The 16,847-nt window shown below is 43.3% G+C and overlaps 1 long non-coding RNA gene across 1 annotated transcript; it reads left to right on the forward strand.

Moving 5' to 3' along the window:
• The first annotated feature begins 3,746 nt into the window (after nucleotides 1-3,746).
• Nucleotides 3,747-16,840, forward strand: LOC143522610 (uncharacterized). Its single transcript, XR_013133075.1, has 3 exons — nucleotides 3,747-4,028; nucleotides 5,023-5,128; nucleotides 16,699-16,840. It is a non-coding gene; the product is annotated as an uncharacterized LOC143522610 (long non-coding RNA).
• The last annotated feature ends 7 nt before the right edge of the window (nucleotides 16,841-16,847 follow it).

Raw genomic sequence — 16,847 nt, forward strand, 5'->3', positions numbered from 1 at the left:
TAGGTGTCATAAGACTGAAATAAGTGAACACTAAAAAATAATAAATAAACAGCGCAGAAAGGCTGGACTCACAGCAGAAAGGCTAGACTCACAGCAGCCTGAAGTGTAGCCATCCTACAGTGCTGCAAACAATGGTGCAGGGGCACAGACAGGTGTTTATTTATTGACAGCCAATTTGAAGCTGTCAAAGCCACGGATAGACCTTCACTGATGGGTCAAAACACCACGTTTCAAAAGTGTTATGAAACCACAGAATGCGTCGCCTAGTTGACAGATGGAGAAGAAAGGAATTCTGGCGGCTGTGGAGTTCTGTGGAATTCTGAAATACTTCGTTTCGTTTCTCACATCGATTTACATTTCCTTTGCTGGGTTCAGGCTGACTCCCTGCGGCGATATTAATCGGAGCTGTTTTATGTGGTCACTGTAGCGTGCCTCTCTGCATCTGTTTGGTTCTGATGCTGCTGGCCAAGCCTTTAGCTTAGCTGTCCCACTGCTATGCAGGCATCTGCTAATGAAATGTCGATATGTCCAGCCATCCGCGCTTATCAGCAGCTAATTGAGAAAGTGATAGATGGGTATAGGTGGTTTATCACTTGCAGGCTACTGAAGTCTGTCGCTCTGCTATCAGACACACAGCAGTGTCTACAGAGCTTTGGGTGGAGGGATTAGACTTTTCCCCTCAAGCTACTTTACAGGGACCAGACTGCTGGGCAGATCTCTCATCAGCTTGGGCCAGACTACCAGCTCCAAGCTTGCTGATTCATTCCACATTGAAGAAAACAAACAAACAAACAAACAAACAAACAAACAAACAAACAAACAAACAGACAGACTGACTGACTGATTGACAGACAGACCAACAGACACCAACAAACGACAAGTAGGTAGACAAAATAAACAGACGGGCAGTCTGGGACATTGCCATGTTCAGGGACCCTTAAACAGCCGGTCACCATTGCTAACAATAAGTGGAGGAAGGAGATGATGAGGATGGTCGAAGACCCCCTCTAAGTTGAGACCTTTACTGATGGACCCGTGGCTTTGAGAATGTGTGTGATTGTGCTCGTTAAGAGAAGCACTGTGGTAATGAACCAGGAAAGGTTAGTGACCGCACGATCTGCTAATTGGTGTTCGAGTTGCTAATGAGGAGTGGTGAGAATCGGACAGCAAATGTCAGGGACGAACCAGCCGGCCCAGCTGAGAGGAAATGTCAGAACACGTGTGAGAGGGCGAGAGGGACCGGACGAGCGTGGATGTGAAGAACGTGTCATCGCCACCGGATCGGTCCACAAATGTCTTCGTTTCCTGCCAGACAGACATTGCGTGTGCCTCATGTGAACACCGACCTTTTTCTGTGAATATGATCAATATGAGATCACAGACAAGTGCCATGACACACACACATCTAAGAATCACAGTCCAAGGGATGTTTGAAATAAATATACTCTTCACAGGGAATCATGTTAACAGGAACCCTGATGGACATGTTCATGGTCAGAGGAACACTCACAGATTGCAAAGAGACAAGATCTAAGAAACCTCTTCATCTGATAAAGCTCCAGATTAATCCAAGCAGAGGACTACAACATACTGTATCATTACATTAAGATGTAAACATATCTCATGGGTTATAACAAAGACGCACCTTATAACACCTAACAACTTAAAACCTTACAACACTTTCATCAAAACTACTACACTTTATTACAAATATATTGCATCAAAAACACTCTTACAGCATTACAATATCTCACTAATATTGATTTATTAATAAAAGACATTTTGATATTCAGTTTTCATGATAGATCAGGCTTTATGATATAATGTAATGAAGTAATGAGTCAAATACACCAGACTAGAGACATTTAAACCAAGTAGTTGAAGCTCAGCTAATCTTAGACATACTGAATGTCAGGAATGTCACCTGATAGCCATTAAGGACTCAGCTGTTCCTCATCACCACGCCCACATTCCAGGCATTCATATACACCGTCATCACAACACCTCGTCGCGAAGTATTGCCAACTATGTTGCATACCGAGCGTTATCATACCCTGCTGTTTCTCCTGTGTACCGACCTCTGCCTGTTCCCTCGACCCCGTCTTCTGCCTAGCCCTCAGGTACCGTACGGACTCTGCCTTCCCGTTACGACCCCGGACCGGATAGACCACTCTCAACAAACGGCATTAGATCAACTCCGTTTATGCATTAACATCTCGCATTCTCTGGTTGTATCTATCTGCCAAATAAAGAGCACTGTGCTTTTGCATAAGGATCCCTCCCTGTCTCTTCCTAACGTTACACTGAACTGCTGAACTGATATGCTCAGCATGCTAAATAATGTATGATTGAGTGTATATTATATCATATATATTATTAAAATGTAGAAATGGGTGGAAAGTCTTAATTCCAGCAGGGACAGGTCATTATTTCACTTTAAAGCTCAGTCAGTCAAAAACCTCTCTCCTTTTTCACCATTCAGTCAGTCACAAAAATGTCCTATCTTGCCACTCAGGTTTCTAATAATGGCTTGGTCTCGAAGAAAAATCAGTCCACTGTCCTCTCTTCTTCCCAGGAAGATGGTACACCGATGTTCAAACCACACTGATCTTCCATGGCGATGACCCTAGCTCATGTTGAGTGTGGCTTCATTTATCCCCTTTGGAAGAGCAGCATTTTCTCAGGTGAAGAAACGTTCTAAAACAGATGGTAGAGGATGGCCTGGTTTGTGATTATGGGGGTGCTTTAGCCACCCATGGCAGTGTCAAGGGTAGTGGTGGGTGTCTACTGTTTCACTGGTGCAGGTGGTCAAAGCTCACATCACAGCTGACCATGAGGAAAATAAGTATGTGAACACCTTTGCAAGTTTTCCCACTTAGAAATCATGGAGGGGTCTTAGGTGCATATACACAGTGAGAGACATAATCAAAAAAAATATTTGGAAATCACAATGTATGAAGGCGCAGGGTGTTCAAAAACTTATTTTCCTCACTGTATATTGTGATAGCTTATATTGTCATAAGGCATCTCAAGCACAACACATATGGCCACATGTTCTGGTTTGCTTATTCAGAACCAGATTTAAAGCTTAACAGGGCTTTGTACTGAACCAACCAGAAGATTTGATATGCATTGTTTAGCCTGCCAAGAACATGGTTCCACATCATATCTATGGATATGAATTATTGCTTTGCATCATGTCTCCAGTGTGGAAAGTAGCGGTCTGAGCACCAGTACTAGTGTGATCTGCAAAGCCTGATATTACTGTCAACTCGTTCTCCCTCTTTTCTTTCAGAGCTGGCCTATACTGCTGGTGTCTGTGGTATGCATGCATGTGTAATAAGTAACCTTTTTCACTGTTTATGTCAGAATCTGATGCCTTACAGAGAGGAACAATTAAAATTACACAGCACAGACAATGATCAAGGGCTAGAAAGAAAGAAAAAAGAGCCCACTGCCGTGAATCGTCAGTTAGACTTCAACTTTCAAGCTCGGTTAGAAGGAAACATCGCAGCTGAAAATGTCTAAAAACATCTCTCCCCCTCTCACCCCGCCCCCCGCTCACCAGACGCACAACAGCGAGTTGGTGAATCAAAGTGGCTCGCTGATCGGGAAGACAACGAGAACAGACAAGCGCTTGTTTTTAATCTTTGGCTCATGTAAGAAGGGGAGATATGTTTAGCTGCGTCTGCTGAGCCTCCTGGCCCTCGTGGCAAATAAAACAGCTTCTCCCAGAACTACAGCTTTCCACTGGCAGGAGGCCATTTTTAACACTTATAGCCTCCGAAGTATGAAGAACCGTGGGAGAGAGAAACCTGGATGTGCCGTTGGGAGGGGCGTTGGGTGCAGAACTTTCTCCAGCGCCTAACAGATGTGACTGGCAGTAATGTGCACCAGCATCAGAGCGCGTGGACACCGCACGTGTAGCTGCTGTCTGCATGTCATTGTCGGGGACCATGCGGTCCGGGTGCTGAACTTTGGGCAAAGCGAGAAGGAGCAGCCCACGAGACTTCACTAAGACGGCCTCGGTAATTGGTTCTGAAAGTGGGTTGTGTGCTAAGCGGCAGAATGAATATTTAATTCGGAGTCAAACATTTAAACGGAGTAAGGAAGAATCACTTTGGAGGGTTTTCCCACCCACTGGCAACATCAACATCGTCATCATTAACATCGTCCAACAGGCCTGTCTACGTTTTCCTTTTTTTCCACGTTTTTCGTTGAAAGCGTGGCTTCCTCAGCCAAGCAAAGCTTAAACATGGATCTGTGCTGACAATGATGAAATCCGCTGGTCATTAGTGTATAACAGTAAGCAGCGCTCACAGGAAACGATCCCTCATTAGGAAAAATAGCTCATGGGTAAAATTCAGAAACACAGACTCAAACATAGTCTTGGATTCAAAGGCAGATAAGGATGCATAGGTGAGGAAGAGAGAGAGAGAGGGAGAGAAGGATTTGCATAGGTAAGGAAGAGAGAGAGAGTGAGAGAGAGAGAGATGATGGGGAACTATGGCCTGATGTCTTAATTAAATTCCATGCACCCTCCTGCACCCATTTGCTGTCTGTAGGTATTTGGAGAACAGCTTTAAAATAACCACACATAGGCGATATATGGAAGAGCATGACAAATGGATATTTTAAAAATTTAATTGCTTTCTTGTACTGCATCTTTAAACAATCCATGCATATCAGGAAACATAATTATTTTCATAAACATCACAGCTTATCACATATTTCTCACTGGTCTGCATAGCATACATTTACACTTTTGCAGATTTACAAACACAATAACAAAAATATAATGATGATTCAGAATAAAACCGACAATGAGAAGATAAACAGGAAGGTCGTATTATAATTTATTGCTATGAATTATTGGGCTGAGTGTCACTAAATGTTATTTCTTTGAGAACACACCAATCTACTTTGCAATGGAAAACTGGTGCTACTGTTGTGGTATTCTACTTGTCTACATTTGTAATAACAGGTTTTCCTATTTTAGATAACAAGATTATCCTGTTTTAGGTCATGCTGAATTGAAGCACTACATGAAAGGCCAGGCCTCTTAAGGAAGATTCAACAAGAGATATGTGCAAATGTCTTACAGCGAGAGTCTCCGAGGTGGTTTAAGGTGGGTACCATTACTGCATTCACCACGAACTGAAGGATGTTGGGTAAGACGCAGGAAACCTTAAACTGCAGTAATGTATCTGCTACATATGCATTTCATTAAATCATAACCACTCATTTTAAACATTATTACTTATAATTTCATTGTATAATACAAGTACATTCATTGTACTGACGAGACAGAAAATCAAATCTGCTGAAACGTTTGCAGGCGTGGAGTTTCATGTCCGGTATTACGACGGTGGACTTTTAAATGTTTAGATTCTTAATTACATTGTGCTGTTAATGAGAAAATGTATTACTGTAAGGATCTGTTTCTTTTAGTGTTATTGCCGAAGTTAACATAAAATAGTAAACCACAAATCTGCAGTTATGCTGACATTTCCTATAGGAACGCCCATTAACATTTGCTTATTGAATCAGCCGTTGTTGTTGCTAAATGTCTTGAGAGCAAATGCCGAACCTTTTCTATTTCCTAGACGGGCTTAAAAATACAAGCCAATTCATTCTGTTCTGACATTTGCATTAATTTCACATATGCACAGGCACACACACGCACACACACACACACACACACACACACACACACACACACACACACACACACACACACACACACACACACACACACACACCACACACACACACAGTGAGCACGGAAGTGAATGTCACTGAGCTCATCTGATATACTGGTACCGCTCTTGAGGTGATTTTGTAATAGAGGTAGAACCTTGCCTTGTGCCAACATGATAATAAATACTGTAAACAGATGAATAAATACAATGAAATCAATGACCTGCTTAACGCAACGTTGCTGTGAAAAAATGGCATGGATCAATCGGCAAACCGCTTATATAACTGGATCAAAAGAAGCGACGTTTGGCACCGTGAGGGATGACAGGATGAAGGACGGTTCATCCGGGATAAACCGGGCGAGCGCAAGGAGACAGAGGTCGAGGAGAGGGCGTCGAGGGGCGGCGAGGTTCGGCCGCGTGGACGAGGCGGTTCGGCCGCGGTCTCTCTGGGAGGCCGTCGTGAAGGGCTGCAGATGGAAACCTGCAGGGGTAAATGGGAGAAACAGAAGAAGAGACAGGAGCCATTGATAAGTGCTAATAATCTGGACAAGGGGCCTGGGGAAGGCACTGTGAGAGTGACTGGCGGATGTGTGCGTGTTGTCCTAGATACGAGTATACTGATACTGTCACTGTTGTGGGAATAATACCATACCATTTTAAAGGCCAAGAGCTATTGTCAAGTACGTCACAACGCTAGTGTTTGAATTCCAGATAACATTTATTTCAAGACAATTTCAGGACACGTTTTCCTGAAATAGACCCTTTCATAATGTTAGGCTGTGTGTCCATTTTTCTGTAACCAAGGCAACATTTTTACAGCTGGCTTTCTCAGTACCGACTGAAACTCAGGAGTTAAAAATAGTTTTACATAGCAAATGGTCATATTAAAGTAATGTGAGAGGAGGGTGGTTGGGGAATTCAGACCAAAGTTTTTTTTTATTCATTTATTGATTTTACAAGTTAATTGCCAATCTGAGTAGGCACCATGTAATTTACAGATGAAAGAAGTTTAATCATTTTATTTTGATTCAATTACCAATAAGATATTTGACTCCAAACAATATTAGAGGATTTTGATTCTGGTCTATATTATACCTGTTCCACCACGATCTCAAAACAAAAACAAAACTTCAATTAAATCCACATTACAGTTAATAGGTGGGTTGTTCAACAAATGAAAAATGGCAATTAACATAATTGCAGTATGATTTCAATATGATTATAAATGTGATTACAATATGAACTTGGGTCTCTTCCCCTAGTTCAACCCCCGGGGTGTCTGTCATAGTGGTGTGGGCAGTCCGACCTCTTTCATCCTATGTGGAAGGTAAAACTTGATCCTGCAGGACTGTCGTGGCCTGGCACTGCCACACACACACACACACACACACACACACACACACACACACACACACACACACACACACACACACACATGCCTCACACTCAGTGAAAGCTTTAGTCCTTAGTGAAAGAGGCATGAATTTGCAGGAGAGGGATGTACACGCTTCTCCTGTGGCTGGTCTCCGTGGTGACTGAGATTCGAAGGAGGAAACTATGTATGTTGCCCGACTGCAACTTGGATTTCTAAAGACAAACTAGGATATATTGACAATCACAGAGGACATGATACAGAGGACATGTTCCTGTAGATCTGGGGACATCTGGGCATCCGTTAACAGAGACTTCAGATGAATGGTTTTCTTTTAAAATAGGACTGGCATGAAGCCGTAAAATTTTATGGTACTAGATTAATATCACATCTGGGCTCCACATATAAAAATACATTTTGATTTTTACGACTACATAGGAAATGGTAGAGAGCAGCACCTCCAGTGCTAAAGGCTCTAAAGTTCTAGCTTAAAACATTTTTTTCTCTGCAGCCGAGTCTTGCATATAATACACAGCGACTATGAGCAAGTTGGTAAATCAAGAAATAGCTGGATGTAGTTAACGGAGCGCAGCTTTTATTTTTTATGTTGTTTTGCCCTCCAGTTCTGCTATTATAATACAGCAATGAAAAGCTCAGCTTCAAGCCATTGAGCCATTCTTTTGATCTATATATATATATCTCACCGGACACTCTCACTGTGACGGGCAGGGGTGCGAACGAAAAAGGAAGCAGTCACGCCAAGTCTCAGGGAAAAAGGAGGGTTTAATGTATAAAGTGCCCAAACCAAAAACCTGTGACTCGATTTGAATTAAGGATATAATAACCAGCAGTCAACTGGTACAAAGACAAGACATATATAGACAAACAAACAACTCTCAGGTGAGGCGGATCATAGGCCCGCCCACAGGAGGGACGAACACAACGCAACAAAAACAGGACAACTGCCGCTGTGGATGGGGTGACCGGCAGGGGGCCCTCCGTACCGTGACACTCACTCACCAGCTTTATTAGGTCCCTGTTCAACTGATCATTAATGCAAATGTCGAATCAGCCAATCACATGGCAGCAACTCAATACATTTAGGCATGTAGACATGGCTTAGACCAGGGATGGGCAACTGGCGGACAGTGGGCCAGGGCCTCACTCAATGCGGCCCGCAAATAGATCAATAATTATTTAATAATTTAAAGAAAAAAAAAACGATAGAGCAGGACTTTTTTGTTCTTGTCACGTAGGGCTACACCCCCCTCTCCCGTGTCGGTGTTGTTCCTTGCCCGGTTATCCCGCCCTGCGTGTCTGCTGCCCTGGTTTCCCTCTGTCTGCCACGCCCGTGTCGTCATTGTGTTCAGTTGTGTCTAGTTTAGTCCTGTGTACTTGTATCTCTGTGTTTCGCCAGTTGTCGGTTATTTGTGGTTTGTTCGGTTTTGTGGATTATCTGTCATCGCTGTTCTGGTATTTTCCGTCTCCGTTGTGTTTCTCCGTTGTGAATGGCTCTCCTGTTAGAACTCCTGCTTGTCCTGTTGACCACTTGGACGGCTCTCCCGTTTTGACCCTGTACAAACGACTTCGCCTATGGAATTCCCCTTATTAAATCTCGCTCTTCTCAGCGTTTGTGTCCGCCTCCTCGCTCCGCAGCGCTACGCATTACAGTTCTTTGATATGAAGGAGTTCAAATTCCTTATTATTAAGCAAATGTTTTGTCTTTGTTGCTTATTAAGGACATGTTAATGCATTTATATGCAGAAAATAGATGTATGTTGGTGCAATAAACATACAGATCTGAATTCATTTAAATGTGTTCTTATTGAGAATAATTTGTAGTGTCTTTCATATCCAATTATTTGAAGTGCGTGGTCATGTGGCCCTCCAATAATAGTGCTGAAAAAATGATGGCCCTCTTTATCATGGAAGTTGCCCATCCCTGGCTTAGACGATCTGCTGCAGTTCAAAAAGGCGATTTAAGGGACTTTGAATATGGCATGATAGTTGGTGCTAGACGGGCTGGTCTGATTATTTCAGAAACTGCTGATCTACTGGGGTTTTCATGCACAACTATCTCAAAGATTTACAGAGAATGGTCCAAAAAAGAGAAAATATCCAGTGAGCAGCAGTTCTGTGGGCACAAATGCCTTGTTGATGCCAGAGGTCAGAGGAGAATGACCAGACTGGTTTGAGCTGATAGAATGGCAACAGTAACTCAAATAACCAGTCGTTACAACTTTGGCATACAGAAGAGCATCTCTAAACACACAACACGTTGAACCTTGAGGTGGATGGGCTACAGTAGCAGAAGACCACACCGGGTGTCACACCTGTCAGATAAGAACAGGAAACTGAGGCTACAATTCACACAGGTTCACCAAAATTGGACAATAGAAGATTGGAAAAACATTGCCTGGTCTGAGTCTCGATTTCTGCTGTGACATTCGGATGGTAGGGTCAGATGTTGGTGTCAACAACATGAAAGCATGGATCCATCCTGCCTTGTATCAACGGTTCAGGCTGGTGGTGGTGGTGCAATAGTGTGGGGGATATTGTCCTGGCACACTTTGGGCTCATTAGTACCAATTGAGCATCATGTCAACACCACAGCCTACTTGAGTATTGTTGCTGACCATGTCCATTTATGACCACAGTGTACCCATCTTGTGTATCCATCTTCTGATGGCTACTTCCAGCCATATATATATATATTTTTTTCTTTCTCTTTCTTTCTTTTAAATGTCATTTCCAACTGAGCCATTTCTTGACACTCACAGGGTTGCCAACTTTTGACGTTCGCTTGGAGTGAGATTTTAACCTGGAGCCGGTGGCGAGTGTATTTTGTTGAGGGGGGGGGGGGGGGGGGGGGCCAACGAAAGTTGTTGAGCGGGGGGGGGGTGGCGAACGTAAAATGGACACAGATTCAGTGTTATATCGCCGGTGGATGGCGCCAGAGCTAGCGAACTAGTAACGTATTACTGAGGTAAATAAACTGGATATTTTTTTTCGGCGTGAGATATCGGAAGTGTGGCGTGAGAGCGTGTGAAAACGGTCAAATGCGTGTGTCTCACGCTCAATGCGTGAGAGTTGGCAACCCTGCACTCACCAGGGCATTTTGATTGGACTAGCTTAACATTAACCACAGAATTAGCCAGAGAAAGTAAGAAATATGACAAATATCTCAGGGAAAAATGTAATGACATTCAGGTTGACAATCCGGATGTTTTATTATTTTTTACTTAGGCTCACATGGCTCCATGACCATCTTCAAAATACACAGTGGAGCAAATGATATCTGTTCATTCTAAAGTGAAAATTCTGCAATGTCCATTTAATAGCATGCCTGGCGTCCGTATGCATCACGCGAGCTGCCCCATCTCTCTTCACAGTCTTCCTCAAGAAGTTTCCCAACGTTCTGAGGTGCTCCAGGCCTTCAAAGGCAGACAGAGTAGAGTTGAGCAGGGGTCGGATGACCCGTTACATCCTGGAAAAGCCCAGTAGAGCTTCAGCGAGGATAAAACGGAGCACAGGGGCCTGACTCTACACGCAGACAGCAGGGGGAGGACATAGCAGACTGCCTGACCTTTCCTTGTATGCGCTCCATTACCAGTACAGGCTGAGTCACACCCAATCGAGTTTCTCTGAAAAACCAACAGGCTCTTAAATTGGCACAGAACACTGGACTCCCCCAGCTCTGTATTGAATATGTCAAGAGGCAGACCAGGTAGCCCTGAATTTACCATCAATACATTTTCTTTTATACTGGGGAGGGGTGGGGGGGTGTGACATGCAAGCACACCCAAGTACAGACGCAGGTCTCTGGGGAGAGACACCGGAGCTGCTTGGGAATAGTAGGGGAAAATATACCAGAAAAGACAAGAAATAACAAGATGCCCTACATACCACCCTGCTGCATTTTAAACTCGCTTTATACGCTAACTGCCTATGCGTACAGACCATATAACTAATGGCCGAATCAATAGCCTATTAAAAATAACAAGTTTTCTACAATTAGAGACAAGAGCACTTTGTGCATTTTGTAAACAAAATGGCCAGCAATTACAATACAAGTCTTTATTCTCTACTTTGGACACCGTATCGCTCATTTGTTGCTAAGGGAAATGTGGAGAATTATTTAGTTGCACAAAATCCTTAAGCAGGTCTCACGTTCAAAGCCTCGCACAAAGACGTCCATGAGGTGCATGTACAGCAGTCTGTGTAGTTCATCGAATTGCAGGAGACAGTGATGCTGGTTCCTCTGGTCGCCTAGCTGCTGTATGGGGGTAAACTGGTGTAATATTACCATATAGATTGGTTATCTGTCAGTGTCATTTCCATTTTGATGGAGGTAGGAAGGGAATAAATGATGGAGGGTAAAGCGCAGGTGTGCGGTGCAGAGGTCAGCACAGGATCAATGCTCCTTGTGTCTCACAGTAAAGACGCTCTTATAGCTCGCTGAGCCTCACCACAGCAGCCTCTCGTCTTTTAGCGTGACACGGTGACATTTGCGGTGGTATCGTTACGTGTACGTGCTGCTTAGTATTTTCGTCTGCCATTTGGTGAATTGCTAATTGCAGTGTTTCACTAGCTGCAGACGCCCCAAACACTGAAAAAGGGCCTTTTATCTTTTAGTTCTTCTGCGTGAAATTGAATATTCGCCAACTCTTAGATGACAACTGTCACCTAGTGGTTTGGTTGTACCAGACCACAATGGCAGGAGTCCACCTGCCCATTCGTTACTCGTGTGTATGAAATAAGTTTCCTCGTCAGGCTCTTCCACTGCTAATGTCTCCGAGAAGGTTACAGACTTAGAGTAGAGCTTCAGTTAGAGCTTCACAGGACTATTACAGCGTCACATTATTGGTCAACTATTAGGATATGTCCCACTGAACATTGATCTGCCATCTGTTTGTAAAACTTTCATGATTCGAGTTGTAAATGGATCACAGTTATAAGCTCACTGTTACATATTTATATGCTAATCAACCGTTTTGATGCTAATAAGCCGAACAGCCACGGTATCGTCTATTTTGACCTCATTCCAGATAGAGACAGATAGGGAGCAGTCATAGGACATAGACAGTTAGTTAATAAGCATAATAGTGAATTCAGTTTGCCTGCACGTGGCTGTCACAGCATGTGGAAACATGGTAATGGGCTATTTCTGCCTAGATCCTTTAGCCAGAAAGATGGGTAATTTCACAGGGTACCTGACAAAGGACCTGGCCCCATACTTCAGCTGGTTTGCAGTTATCCTTTTTAGATGGTGTCCAAGGTGCAAAAGCTTGCAAGAGGTTATGAAAAGCACTTTGGGCCACATCTTTGAGTGTGCATGTGTAGATTTCAGATGGCCTAATACTACTGACAGTGTATGAAATTGCCTTTTGCTTGGAATATAGAACCTCGGTCAGAAATCTCAGTAAAAGGTTTGAATGTAGTATTTATGGTTGAATATTCTAGGGAGCTACATCCTCTCACACTTGAGTAAATGGATCAAAATGTTTTACGAAATGACATAATGGTTGTAGTCTTGCTCTCGTGGGATCCTTCACTTATAAACTCATTAGCAATAATTGGCCAGTCTTAGTGCTTGAGACAAAACGTGCATACTCTGAGCCCTGCGAACACTTTCATGTTCTCTGTGATATTTAGCTGGTGTTGTAGGCCAGATCAACAAGAGTTAAACTTCCTGACTTGGAACCAGACAGCAGAAGTTAGTTCCTCAAACACAGCCCATCTCCTTAGTCCATAGAGGACTTGTCGGATAGCTCCCTTACAATTTGCCGCATTATTGGATGGCAGAGTTACCATGGCAAGGGACACTCTCTGCAGAATCAGGGATTTCTGTAGCATTCCAGTATAATTTCATATGGAGGAAGTAAATGCCTGCAGGTTCAGGTTCATTTAAACCAAAGAATCCACAAGGTTGTTTGTAGTGCTAATGTCAGGCAACATGCTAATATGCGTTTTGTTTTTTGCTAAATAACTTTAAAAGTATTTTAGCAAGACTAATGATTTTTGTATGCTTGCATTTCTGAGCACCTCTGCTACAAATGGGCATGCCTGTCACGGTACAGCCCCTGACCCCTGACCTTCAGCATGTCCACATGCTCACGTTCCCCCATAAACGATCGTGTATCTTGGCGTGTGCCTGTGTTAATCTGTGTTGTTAGTGTTGTTTGCGTTATTGGTTGCACCTGTCTCTTGTCTCGTTAGCTTTATGTGCTGCAGGTGTTTCTAGTTAGCGTCAGTGTTTTAAACTGTATATGTTGTCTGCGTTGTTTGTCAGTCTTTATTTGATTCTACATTGCATGTGTACATTTCATGTCAAATAAAAACCTTGTACGTGTCACGTTGAGGACCCCGGCCCCTCCCTTTTGGGCGTGTGTAAACGTTGTCCACGTGCTTTGTCTGCGTCAGCGGAACTCCGTGGTGATGGCTATGTTGTGTGAATAATGTGTCTCACCTGTGAATCGTCTCGTAATCACATGGGGCTAATGTGGTCTGTCTATTTAATGTGCGCTCGCGCAGTGTCCCGTGCTCGTCGTTGTCTAAGTCTGCACGTTGTGTACCGTATTCATGTTTATCGTGCGCTGATTGCGCAATCTCTCTGTTCTAAGTAAAGTGACGTCTGTCTCCAAAACCGAGGATTCTGTGTCTCGTCCTTGGCATAGCCCGAACGTCACAGTACGTCAAAAGAATTCTCTCTGCCTGGTTTCCCTCTCCTCCTATCACAGTGCCAAATTTCAATTTCTGAAAAAAAAAAAAAAACATAAATTTTTGCAAACTCATGATAGAAAAGAGGACTTCCCCCATTGTCACAGATGGTACAATATTCCCCCACGGTGTAGTTACTACGCTTTAGCCTGATCAGATTTTCTTTACCTGCTTTAGATCTCTACTATATTACTGCCTGTAAGTGGGAGATACAAGAGTGAATGAAACCAAGATGTGTGTGGGTGTGTGTGAATCAGGGTGCCATTTCCCCAAACTGTCACAGTGTTAACGTCTTAAACGAGTGATTGTGCTCAGTGTTATATTTGCACTGCCATTTAATGATGATATTTCTTGTTGTGCCTTTGGGGAAGCTCAACCCAATTTGGTACATCTTGACTTATCAGTATATTTCTATTCTTCCTTGCAAAACTCAGTCACATTGGCTTTGCGTCACTTGTGCACGGCCCTCCTTAGTCACCCCACTGATTTTCTATTAGATTTAGATCTGGGCTCTGCCGGTGCGGTCCAAAAATCCTGATCTTTTTTTGTGAACTCAATCCTTTGTTGATTCGGTGGCGTGCTTAGGGCCATCATCATTATTACACTTGGTTTTGGGAGATTTCATTTATTTTTTGCAAACTTTACCTGGACTTTAGCTCAACTTCTTTTTAAGGCTTCTGTCTCGCCACCCGAGCCCATAGCTGAGGCTTATGAAGAATGCATGAGATTGTTGTCATGTGTAGGAACAGCAAGACACTGCTGCAGTTCTGTTAGTGTTGCTGTGGGTCTCTTTGTAGCTTCCGTGACCAGATTTCTCCTTGTCTACATCAATTTTAGAGGGAGATCCTGTTCTGAGTGATGATTCTATTGGGCCTTATTTTTCACTTGTTGAGTATATTGTCTAACCAATACCATGGAAATTGTTTTGCAGTTTTTAACAGATTTTTCTGAAAATAAGATATCATGAAAGTTCTGTTGAAACAACCCAAAATTATTTGGGGTAAATCAGTCAGTTTAATAACAGATAACAGGTGCAATTTATTTAGTTTTTGTCATGTGTTTTATGTTACATAAATATAAGGCTATATCATGCTACAGCCTCGAACCCCTCCCTTCAGGCGTGTGTTAATGTAGTCCGTGTCTTTATATGTACGTCCGTGGGTGTGGCTGGGTGTGTGTGTTCACTTGTTTCGTTAGACTGATGTGTTTCACGTGGTGCTTGTTAGGCTACGTGTATATAGTGTGTTTGTTTGTATCGTTTGGTGTTCGTCTTTAATGTGATCTGTGTGGAGTGTTTAAAGTGATATTCGTTGTATGTTGGACTTTTTCAGCATGCCGTGAGCGTGTACTGTTCAGCGTGTTTAACCTAACCGTTGACTCGACACGCCGTGAGCGTGTTCAGCGTCAAGCCTAATAAACGTAGCCTTTGAATGCACCTTGTCTTTGCATCCTCGATTCCCTCGCGCCCGTCACAGGCTATATTAATTATCTACTTAACAATATTGAAAATAATGTTGATACAACATGAATCTATGCCTACAGTTTTAGTTCATTTATTATTTGAAATAGTTATGTGTAACCAAATAATTCAGCTTGAAACAAACAAAGCAGATTCACATTATTTGATACTTGTCTCTATTGCCTAAAATCTGTTGCTTAAAATCATTTAAAAGATTTTTATTGTATTGTATTGTACATATATTATTGTATGGTTTTCTCATATGATTATAATACGAGCCATTCAAAACAAATTAAAACACAAATTTCTGTGACGGGCAGGGTGAGCGAAATAAAATGGAAGCGATCACGCCAAGTCTCAGGGAAAAAGGATGGTTTAATTGAAAAGTGCGCAAACCAAAAACCCCTGACGAAGATCCAAATCAAGGATATATTGACCAGCGGTCAACTGGTACAAAGACAAGACATATATAGGCAAACAAACGACCCTCAGGTGAGACGGATCACGGGCTCCGTCCACCTGAGGGACGCACACGACGCAACAAAACAACAACAACAACAGCCGCTGTGGACGGAGGCGACCGGTAGGGGGCCGCCTCACCGTGACATTTCACAAGCCAAAAAATCCCTCCTGCCTTGCACAGTTTCTCCCTGGTATGAAACAACAGGTAAACGCAACAGGTAAACAACAGGTAAATTTGAAGTCATTTGAAGTATGGCCTCCTCCACCCACGTGGTGAATATGTTATGAATGATGCAATTTTTCAGACGTGTGATAAGATGTGACGTCCCACCCTTCCCTTTGTCCTTCTCACTGGGGAGACGAGTGAGATGTTTCAGTCCATGTGGAGATGGTGCATTGGGTTCCTCTGCCGTTTTCCGCTCCTCCACGGTTCCTAACGCCCTGATCCCTGGCAGGATCACAACACAATCCCTTCACCCGAGCACGGAGCAGCGGCGGCCCATAAACCCCAGCGATTAGAGACCGTGCTCAGCTTACTTTCTTCTAATCACCTACCAGCGTTTTATAGGCTGTCGGGACAGCAGGGAAAAAAATCTCCTCATGTGTTAGACAAAGTGCTGCATCCGGCACACAGCGGGAGAGCTGGACCTGAGGGACACCTCCCTGTTGCTCCACTTCTCCTCTCTCTCTCCAAAACTTATCTAGGGGGAAGCTGGGAAATAAAGCTCACACACACATTTGTTATAATGTGCACATCAGCTGCATTTATTTGTAATGCACAAGTTGTGATGAGGCCTACCAAGGCATTGAGATGGCACATCTGTTCTCCATCATTATTAGTGTGTGATGAATACACAGCTGTTTACAAGGCAGCAATTTGTGATATACATGATATTAATTGACTGTCGTCCCAATAAGCAAAGGCTGATGAGGCTACTTGATAAGAACCGTGTTGTCTTTCTCCTCTCCGACTACTCGTGCAGGAGAGAAGATGGAGGACTTGTGGCAGGTGGAAGGTGGTGACCTGTGAAGATAGGGTTGGCGAAGCCTCCATGCACCGCACCATGAACCCAGCAGTTCCAGGCCGGTGCAGTTAGCCTCAATCAAAGCTACGCAGACCCAGGAGTGAAGA

Source organism: Brachyhypopomus gauderio, chromosome 9 (assembly GCF_052324685.1).
Source record: "Brachyhypopomus gauderio isolate BG-103 chromosome 9, BGAUD_0.2, whole genome shotgun sequence".
NCBI lineage: Eukaryota > Metazoa > Chordata > Actinopteri > Gymnotiformes > Hypopomidae > Brachyhypopomus > Brachyhypopomus gauderio.